Genomic DNA, 12,500 nt, shown 5'->3' with positions numbered 1-12,500 from the left:
ATTACACACTCTGTGTTCCTTATCATATAATATATATTTATGTCTATCATATATATTGTACCCCATATTCTATGTTATATATCACAAATTATATAATATATATTGTATAAAAAATAATATATACGACATACTCAATATTGAATATCATATTTATATATTATATGACATAACTACATTATATATCATACACTATGTATTATATATTATATATCATATATTATACATTATACAATATATATTCTATATTATATATCATATATTATATATCACATATTATATATTATACATTATACACTATATATTATATATTATATATTACATGATATATATTATATATTATATATTATATATTATATATTATATATCATATATTATATATTATATATTACATATTATATATTATATATTATATGTTATATATCATATATTATATACTATATATTATATATTACATATTATATAATACAAATTATATATCATATGTTATATATTATATTTTTATATTACATATTATATATTATATATCATATATATTATATACTATATATATTATATATAATATATTATGTATTGTATATTATATATCATATACTACATATTATATGTTATATATTATTTATCATATATTATGTATTGTATATTATATAGTATATATTACATATTTTGGTCTGTGAATACATTTGCAGCAATATATTTCAGTATATAAATATAATAAAATAATCGAATGCCTCTGCCTCTAAAGTATACATGAAAAAGATATTTGTCAACTTGAATTTAGATGATCTTATTTCAATTAAAATTATTCACCATATACTATATAACAAATGCTACTTTTAACCAGCATGAACCACATTCCAAATACTATTATGTTTACATATTCTATTCTACTCAATTTCTGACGGAGTCATCAGGAACATTATTGATAGATTTCTAAAGAAAACCCAGCCTTCCCAATTACACACTCTGTGTTCCTTACCATATAATATATATTTATGTCTATTATATATATTGTACCCCATATTCTATGTTATATATCACAAATTATGTAATATATATTGTATAGAAAATATTATATACGACATACGCAATATTGAATATCATATTTATATATTATATGACATATATACATTATATATCATACACTATATATTATATATTATATATTATACATTATACAATATATATTATATATTATATATCATATATTATATATCAGATATTATATATTATATATTATACATTATACACTATATATTATATATTATATATTACAAATTATATATTATCTATTATATATTATATATTATATACTATATATCATATATTATATATTATATATTACATATTGTATATTCTATATTATATGTTATATATCATATACTATATACTATATATTATATATTACATATTATATAATACAAATTATATATCATATGTTATATATTATATTTTTATATTACATATTATATATTATATATCATATATATTATATACTATATATATTATATATAATATATTATGTATTGTATATTATATATCATATATTACATATTACATGTTATATATTATATATCATACATTATGTTTTGCATATTATATAGTAAATATTACATATTACATGTTATATATAATATATTATATATTGTATATTAAAAATTATATATATATTTATTATATATTATGTATTATATACTATATGTTAAAGTATCATATATTATATATCACATATTATATATCATATATTACATATTATATATTACATATACATTATGTATTATATATTATAAACATATATTATATATCATATATATATCATATATTATGTATTATATATTAGATATCATGTGTTATATATTATTTACTATATATCATATATCTTATATTACATATCATATATTATATATTATATATTATATATCATGTATTATGTATTATATATTGTATATTATATATCAAATATTAAATGTTATATATTATATATTATACATTACATATTATGTATTAAATAATACATATTATATATTATATATTATATATTGTATATTATATATTATATGATATATATAATATATTATATATTATATGTTATATATTATATATTGTATATTATGCATGATATATTATGTATTCTAAATGATGTATTATATATAACATATTGTATATTGTATACTATATATGACATATTATATATTGTATATCATATATTATATATTATATATTATATATCATATATTATATATTATATATTGTATATTATATATTATATATTACATATTATATATTATATACTATATATTATATATTATATATCATATATTATATATTATACATTATATATTATATATTATATATTATATATTATATATTATATAATATATATTATAAATTATATTTTATATATTACATATTATATATTATATATCATACATTATGTATTATATATTATATTTACTTATTATATATTACATATTATATATTACAAATTATATATCAAATATTATGTATTATATTTCATATATTATATATCAAATATTATATATTATATATTATATCTCATATACTAAATATTATATTTATATATTATTTATTATATATTATATATATTATATATTATATATCATATATTATATATTATATATTATGTATTATATATTATATATTGTATATCATATATTATATAATATATATCATATATCATATATTATATATTATATATTATATATTATATATTACATACTATATATTATATATTATATATTATATATTATATATTATATATCTTATGTTATATATTATATATTCTACATTATATATATTATATAATATATATTATATACTATATAGTATATATTATATACTATAGATTATAGATTATATGTTATTTATTATATATCATATATTGTATGTTATATATTATGTATTATATATCATATATTATATAATACATATTATATATTATGTATTATACATTATATATTATATATCATATATTATATATTGTATATTATATATCATATATTATATATTATATATTATATATTATATATTATATATTTATATATTATATGTTATATATCATATATTGTATAATACATATTTTGTATTATATATTATATATTATAGATTATAGATTATACATTATATACTATATACTATTATATATTACATATATTCTATATATTATATGCTACTTATTATATATTATATATCATATTTTATATATGTATATAATACATTATCTGTTATACATCATATATTATATATTATGTATTATATGTTATATATTATATATCATATATTATATAACATATATTACATATTGTGTATCATATATCATATATTATATATTATAAACAATATATCATATAGTATATATCATATATTATATATTATACATTATTAATCATATACTATATAATATATATTATATATTATAAATCATATATTATATATTATATAATATATATTATAGATTATAAAGTATATATTATATATTATAGATTATATATGGTATATTATGTATTATATATCTTATATACTATATATTATATATCATATATCTATATATATCGTATATCACATATCATATATCATGTATTATATATTGAATATTATTTGTTATATATCATATATCACATATTATATATTAGATATTATATATTATACATTATATATTATATACCATATATTATATATTATACATATTATATCATATATTATATATATATTACATATCATACATTATATATTATACATTAAATATCATTTATCGTATATTATATATTACATATTATATATTATGTATTATATATTATACATTATATATTATGTATTATATATTGTAATTTATATATTATATATTATATATCATATATTATGTAATATATATTATGTATTATCAATTATGTATTATATATTATATATTACATATTATATATCATATATTATTTATTATACATTATATATTATATATTATATATTATATTATATATCATATATTACATATTATATACTATATATTATATATTATATACTATATATTATATATTATATATTATATGATATATATTATATATTATATATTACATATTATATATTATATATCATATATCATATATTATATATAATATTTTATATATTATATATTATGCAATATATATTACATATTATATATTACATATTATATATTATATATTCTATATTATATATTATATGTTATATATTATATATCATATACTATATGTTATATATCATATATTATAAAGTATATATTATACATTATATATTATGTATTACAGGTTATATATTATATATTATATATCATATGTCACATATCATATACTAGATATTACATATTGTATATTGTATATTATATATCATATATTATATATTAAGTATTATATATTATGTATTATATATTATATATTATATATTATAATATATATATATTATATATATTATATATTATATATTATATATTATATATTATATATTATATATTATATATTAGATATTATATATTATATATTATATATTATATATTATATGTTATATATTCTATATTATATATTATATATTCTACATTATATATTATATATTATTCAATATATACTTTATATTAATATTATATATTACATATTATGTATTATATATCATATATTATATATCATATATTATATATTGTATATTACCGTATATATTATCTATTATACATTATATATTATATATCAAACATTATCTATTAAATAATATATATCATATATTATATATTATAAATTATACATTATATATCATATATTATATATCATATATTATATATTATATATTTAATATTACATATCAATTATCAATTATTATATATCATTATGATATGATATATATTATCTATTCTATATTATATATTATATAATACATATTGTATATTATACATTATATATTATATAATATATATTATATATTACATAAAATATATTATATATTATATATCATATATTATATATTTTATACTATATTTTATATATTGTATATTATATATTATATATAATATAATATATATTATGTACCGTCTATTATATATTATAAATTATATATTATGTATCACATGTAATATATTTTATAATATATATTATTTCTATATAATCATGTATTTCATATTATATATTATAAATTATATTTTCTATATTATATATCATATGTTATGTATTATATATTATATATTATATATCATATATTATATATTAAATATTATATACTATTTATTATATATTATATATTATATATTATATATTATATATTATATATCATATATTATATATGATATAATATATTTTATATATTATTTAATATATGCTATATAATATATATTATATATTTTATATTATATTTCATATATCATATATTATACATTATATATTATATATTATATATTGTATGTTACATATTATATATCATATTTTGTGTATTATATATTATATATTATATATCATGTATTGTATATTATATATATTATATATTGTATATATTATATGTTATATATACATATTATATATCATATATTATATTCAATATTTTTTATATTATATATTATATATTTTATATTATTTATTATATATTATATATTATATATTAAATATTATATATTATATACTATATACTATATATCGTATATTATATATTATATATATTATATTTTGTATATTACATATTATATATTATATATCATTTACTATTTATCATTTGTTATATATTATATAAGATATCATTCAATATATATTACATAATATATATTATATATTATATATTAAACATTATATATATTATATATTATATATTATATATCATATATTATATATTATACATTATATATCATATAGTATATATATTATATTATATATTATATATTATATACTTTACTTTATTTATTATAAAATACATATTATATATTATAACTTATATATCATATATTATATAATATATATTATATATTTCATATTGTTTATAGTATATTATATATTACACTGGGTAACAATTTTTTTTTTTTTTTTAAATCGTCCAGGGTTTTTTTTAGCGGAATTAGACTAATTGTGATGCTCTGAGTCCGAAAATGCCCTTAGTTTTTTTCAATCAGGTCAGGATTGTTCGCTACAGACATTTAAGAAAAAAACGATTTTTCGTCCAAAAACCCAATATTTGCGGATCATAAAAATTCGGTTTTTCCGTTTTCCTGGGGAAATAAAAGTCAACGTATCCAAATTCATTTATTTTTTATATACTCGATTACATTTGATAAGCTTAATACATGTACATGAGCGTTACGTGACACAAAAGTTCGGAGTTCACGGCGTAAATCGCCGTTTCCTCGAATTCCGTGTGTGAGCAGCTGCTGGGTTGTCTCTCTTCAGCGACCAGCAGTAGTCCGCGAGCATGACTACGTCCCACCTCCCCTGGTACTTCTCCTCCATTTGACGCATGTCATATATAATATATGATATATATTACATAGTATCTAATATATAATATATAATGTATAATACATATTATATAAGATATAATCTATAATATATAATAGATCATACACAGTATATAATATATAATACACAATATATAATATATAATATGTAATATATAATATATAATATATAATATATGATATATATTATATAATATATGATATATAATATATAATATATAATATATAATATATGATATATAATATATAATATATAATATACAATATGTAATACATAATATATAATATATGAAATATAATATGTAATATATAATATATAGTATATAATAAATAATATATAATATACAATATACAATATATAATATCTAAAATATATTATGTGATATATACTATATAATTTATATTTTAAAATGTATAGTATATAATAAATAATATATAATATAATATATAATATGTAATATATAATATATGACATATAATATATAATATAAAAATATATAATATATAATATATGATTCATCATATATAGTATATAATAGATAATATATAATATATGATATATAATATACAATGTACAATATATATTATATAATAGATAATAAATGATATATAATATATAATATATTATATAATATATAATATATAATATAAGATATATAATATATAATTTATAATTAATAATATATAATATATAATATATAATATATAATATATAATATATAATATATAATATAAATATATAATATATAATATATAATATATAATATACATTATATAATATATAATATAAAATACATAATATATAATATATATTATATAATATGTAATATATAATATATGATATAAAATATATAATATATGATATATTATATAATATATATTATAATATATAATATGTAATAGAAATATATATAATATATGATATATGATATATGATATATAATATATATATATGATATATGTATAAGATATATGATATGTAATATTTAATATGTAATATGTAATATATAATATATTGTACATAATGTATAACATATGATATACAGTATATGATATATGATGTACAATATATGATATAAATAATATAATATATAATATATAATATGTAATATATAATATATAAAATGTAATACATAATATATAATATATAATATATGAAATATATCATTAATATATAATATATAATATATAATATACAATATACAATATATAATATATGATATGTAATAAACAATTCATAATATATACTCTATAATGTTTATATAATATATAATATATAATATATAAAATATAATATATACTATATAGTACATAATATAATATGTAATAAATGATATGTAATGTATGATATATAATATCTAATAAATGATATACAATATATAATATATAATATACAATATATAATATTTAAAATATAATACATAATATATATCATATAACATATAATATATGATTTATAACATATAGTATATAACAAATAATATATAATTTATAATATATAATATATAATATATAATATATAATATATAATATAAAATATATAATATATAATATATAATATATAATATATAATATATATCATATAATGTATAATATATAATATATAATATATTTATATAATATATAATATATAAGATATAATATATAATATATAATACATAGTATATAATATATAGTATATAAAATTTGATATATAATATATAATATATAATATAATATATAATAAACAATATAAAACATATATTACATCATATGTAATATATAATATATAATAAATAATATATAATGTATAACATATAATATATAATATGTAATACATAATATATAGCATATAATACATAATACATAATACATAGTAAATAATATATATCATATAATATATATTGTATCATATATGATATGTGATATATGATACATAATATATGATATATTATATATAATATATATCATATAATATATATATATATAATATATAACATATAATATACTACATACAATATATATTATATGATATATAATATATAATTCATTATTTATAAAATTTACATATAATATATATTATATAATATTCAATATATAATATATAGTAAATAGAGAATAAAGTATAATATGGAATATATAATATATAATATAATATGTACTATATAATATATACTATATGATATGCAATATATAATATATAATATATAATATATAATATATAATATATAATATATAATATATGATTTATGATATACAGTATATAATATATAATAATATATATATAATATATAAGATATATTATATAAGATATAATATATGATATATAATATATAATATATAATATAATATATGATATATAATATAAGATATATAATATATGATATATAATATAGAATATAGAATATATGATATATAATATGTACTATATAAAATATAATATATAACATATATAATATACACTATATAATATATAATATATAGTATATAGAATATATATAGTGTATACAATATAATATATAATACATAATATTCAGTATATATTATACAATATGTAATATATAATATATAATATATAATATGAAATATATAATATGTGACATATAATATATAATATATAATATATAATATATAGTATAAAATGTATAATATATAATATATAATTTATAATATATGATATATAATATATGATATATAATATGTAATATATGATATATAGCATATAATATATAGTATATGATATACAATATATAATATATAATATATAATACACAATATATAACATATAATATATAATTCATATTATATAATATATAATGCATAATATATAATACATAATATATAATATATAATATACAATATATGATATATAATATATGATATATAACACTGGGTAACAGCCAAAAAATCGCGGAGAATACACGCTGTCAATGCACAGGAAGAGCATCACAAGCTTTGTGAAGCGCGCATACCAGGCTTACTTTCAAGTCAAGCTGGGTGACCAAGATAAGTCCTGGGCACCGCATACGGTGTGCATGACGTGCGTGGAATACCTCCGGCGGTGGACGAAAGGCACGAAAACTTCACTGAAGTTTGGGATTCCGATGGTTTGGAGGGAGCCGTCTGACCATGAATCGGATTGTTACTTCTGCGCCATCAATACTACTGGCATCAACCGGAAGAATCGGAGCAGCCTCCAGTACCCCGACCTTCCATCTGCCCGCCGTCCAGTTGCTCACTGCGAAGAACTTCCTGTACCAGCGTGCAGAGAGCTTCCTGACAGCGACGACGAGGCCACCACTGCATATGAGGGAGGAGATACAGAAGAAGAGTATGAAACACAAGATGGTCCGCAGCCCTTTTCACAATGTGAGCTTAATGATCTGGTTCGGGATCTCAGCTTGTCGAAGACTTCCGCCGAGCTGTTGGCCTCCAGACTCAAAGAGAAAAATCTACTCGGCGAGGACGCGCGTATCACGTTCTTTCGTAGAAGGCATCAGGACTACATGGGCTACTTCTGCCAGGAGGAAGACCTCGTGTACTGCCGAGATGTCGCCGGTCTTCTTGTTAAACTCGGCGCTCCTCAATATGATCCGAGAGATTGGCGACTCTTCATAGACAGTAGCAAGCGCTCTTTGAAGAGTGTGCTCATCCACAATGGGAACGAGTTTGCCTCAATTCCTCTTGCGCACTCCACAACTCTCAAAGAGAAATATGAAGCAGTCAAGTACGTGCTCGACAAAATCCAATATGAGCAGCACCAATGGCTCATCTGCGTCGACCTTAAGATGGTGAACTTTCTACTTGGTCAGCAGTCCGGGTACACAAAGTACCCATGCTTTATATGTAAGTGGGACAGTCGAGACAGAGCCCAGCACTATGTGAAGAAAGAGTGGCCGGCGCGAGAGCAGTTAGTACCTGGGGCGAGCAACATCATAAACGAACCTCTTGTTGACCGAGAAAAGATTTTGTTCCCACCGCTTCACATCAAGCTTGGGTTAATGAAACAGTTCACGCGCGCTCTGGACAAGGATGGGAGGTGCTTCAACTACCTGTGGCGAGCCTTCCCTGGAGTGACCATTGAGAAGCTGAAGGCCGGCATTTTCGATGGCCCACAGATACGGCAGCTCATCAAGGACACAGAGTTCGAAAACTCCATGAACACGCTAGAGTGCGCCGCCTGGAGGTCGTTTGTGCAGGTGGTGAACAACTTCCTGGGGAACAAGAAGGCAGCAAACCACGCCACACTCATCAACAGCATGATAAAGAACTTCCAAAACCTCGGGTGTTTGATGAGTATAAAGATGCATTTCCTGTTCTCACACATGGAGAAGTTTCCTGAAAACCTTGGTGCGGTCAGCGACGAACAGGGAGAAAGGTTCCATCAGGACATGCGTCAAATGGAGGAGAGGTACCAGGGGAGGTGGGACGTAGTCATGCTCGCGGACTACTGCTGGTCGCTGAAGAGAGACAACCCAGCAGCTGCTCACACACGGAATTCGAGGAAACGGCGATTTACGCCGTGAACTCCGAACTTTTGTGTCACGTAACGCTCATGTACATGTATTAAGCTTATCAAATGTAATCGAGTATATAAAAAATAAATGAATTTGGATACGTTGACTTTTATTTCCCCAGGAAAACGGAAAAACCGAATTTTTATGATCCGCAGATATTGGGTTTTTGGACGAAAAATCGTTTTTTTCTTAAATGTCTGTAGCGAACAATCCTGACCTGATTGAGAAAAACCAAGGGCATTTTCGGACTCAGAGCATCACAATTAGTCTAATTCCGCTAGAAAACCCTGGACGATTTAAAAAAAAACAAAAAAATTGTTTCCCAGTGTTATATATCAAAAAGTATATATTATTTATTATATATTATATACTATATATTATATATCATATATCATATATGACATACTACATATTATATATTATGTATTGTATATTGTATATTATATATTATATATTATAGATATATCATATATATCATATATTATATATTATATATTATTTATTACATATTACTTATTATCTTATATATTATATATTATATATTGTATATCATATATTATATCATGTATATTTTATATTATATATTATATGTTGTATATTATATATTATATATTATATATTATATATTATGTATTATATATTATATATTATATATTATGTATCATATGATATATATCATATATTATATATCATATGTTATATATACTATGTATTATATTTTATACAATATATATTATATACCATTTATTATATATTACATATTATATATTGTATATTATATGTTATATATTACATATTTTATATTATATATTATATATTATATTTAATATATCATATGTTATATATCATATATCACATATTATATATCACACATTATATATCATATATTACATATAAATTATATATTATGCATTATATATTATATATTATAAATTGTATATTCTATATTACATATCATATATTATATATTATATATCATACATCATATAGTATATATTATATATTGTATGTTATTTATTATATATTATATATTATATATTATATATAAACATTATATATTATGTATTACATATTGTATATTATGCTATATATTATATATTACAATCTGTATATTAAATATAATAAATATTATATGTTATTTATTATATATTATATTATATATTATATATCATATATTATATATTGTGTATTATGTATTATATGTTATATTTTATGTATTATATATTATATATTATATATCATATATTATTTATTAAATATTATATATTATATATTATATATTATATAATATATTTTATTTATTATATATTATATATTATATTATATATTATGTGATATATATTATATATTATATATTATATAACATATATTATATATTATATATTATATATTATATATTATATATCATATATTATATGTTATATATTATATATTATGTATCATATATTATAAATCATATACTATAGATTATATATAATATAATATATATGATATAATATATACTATATATTATATATCATATATTATATATTATG

General features: G+C 16.1%; 2 protein-coding genes across 4 annotated transcripts in view; one reads left to right on the top strand and one right to left on the bottom strand.

Annotated features, from left to right (window-relative positions):
* Positions 1-12,500, bottom strand: part of LOC143027776 (uncharacterized) — a 189,668-nt gene that overhangs the window by 120,798 nt on the left and 56,370 nt on the right. The gene's annotated exons all lie outside the window — the stretch shown is intronic.
* Positions 1-12,500, top strand: part of LOC143027487 (BTB/POZ domain-containing protein 6-A-like) — a 36,838-nt gene that overhangs the window by 3,230 nt on the left and 21,108 nt on the right. The window lies entirely within an intron of this gene.

Source organism: Oratosquilla oratoria, chromosome 8 (genome assembly GCF_046742065.1).
Source record: "Oratosquilla oratoria isolate Oo_2021 chromosome 8, ASM4674206v1, whole genome shotgun sequence".
Classification (NCBI taxonomy): domain Eukaryota; kingdom Metazoa; phylum Arthropoda; class Malacostraca; order Stomatopoda; family Squillidae; genus Oratosquilla; species Oratosquilla oratoria.
Note: the sequence above shows the minus strand (reverse complement) of the source record. Positions and strands in the feature narration are given on the sequence as shown.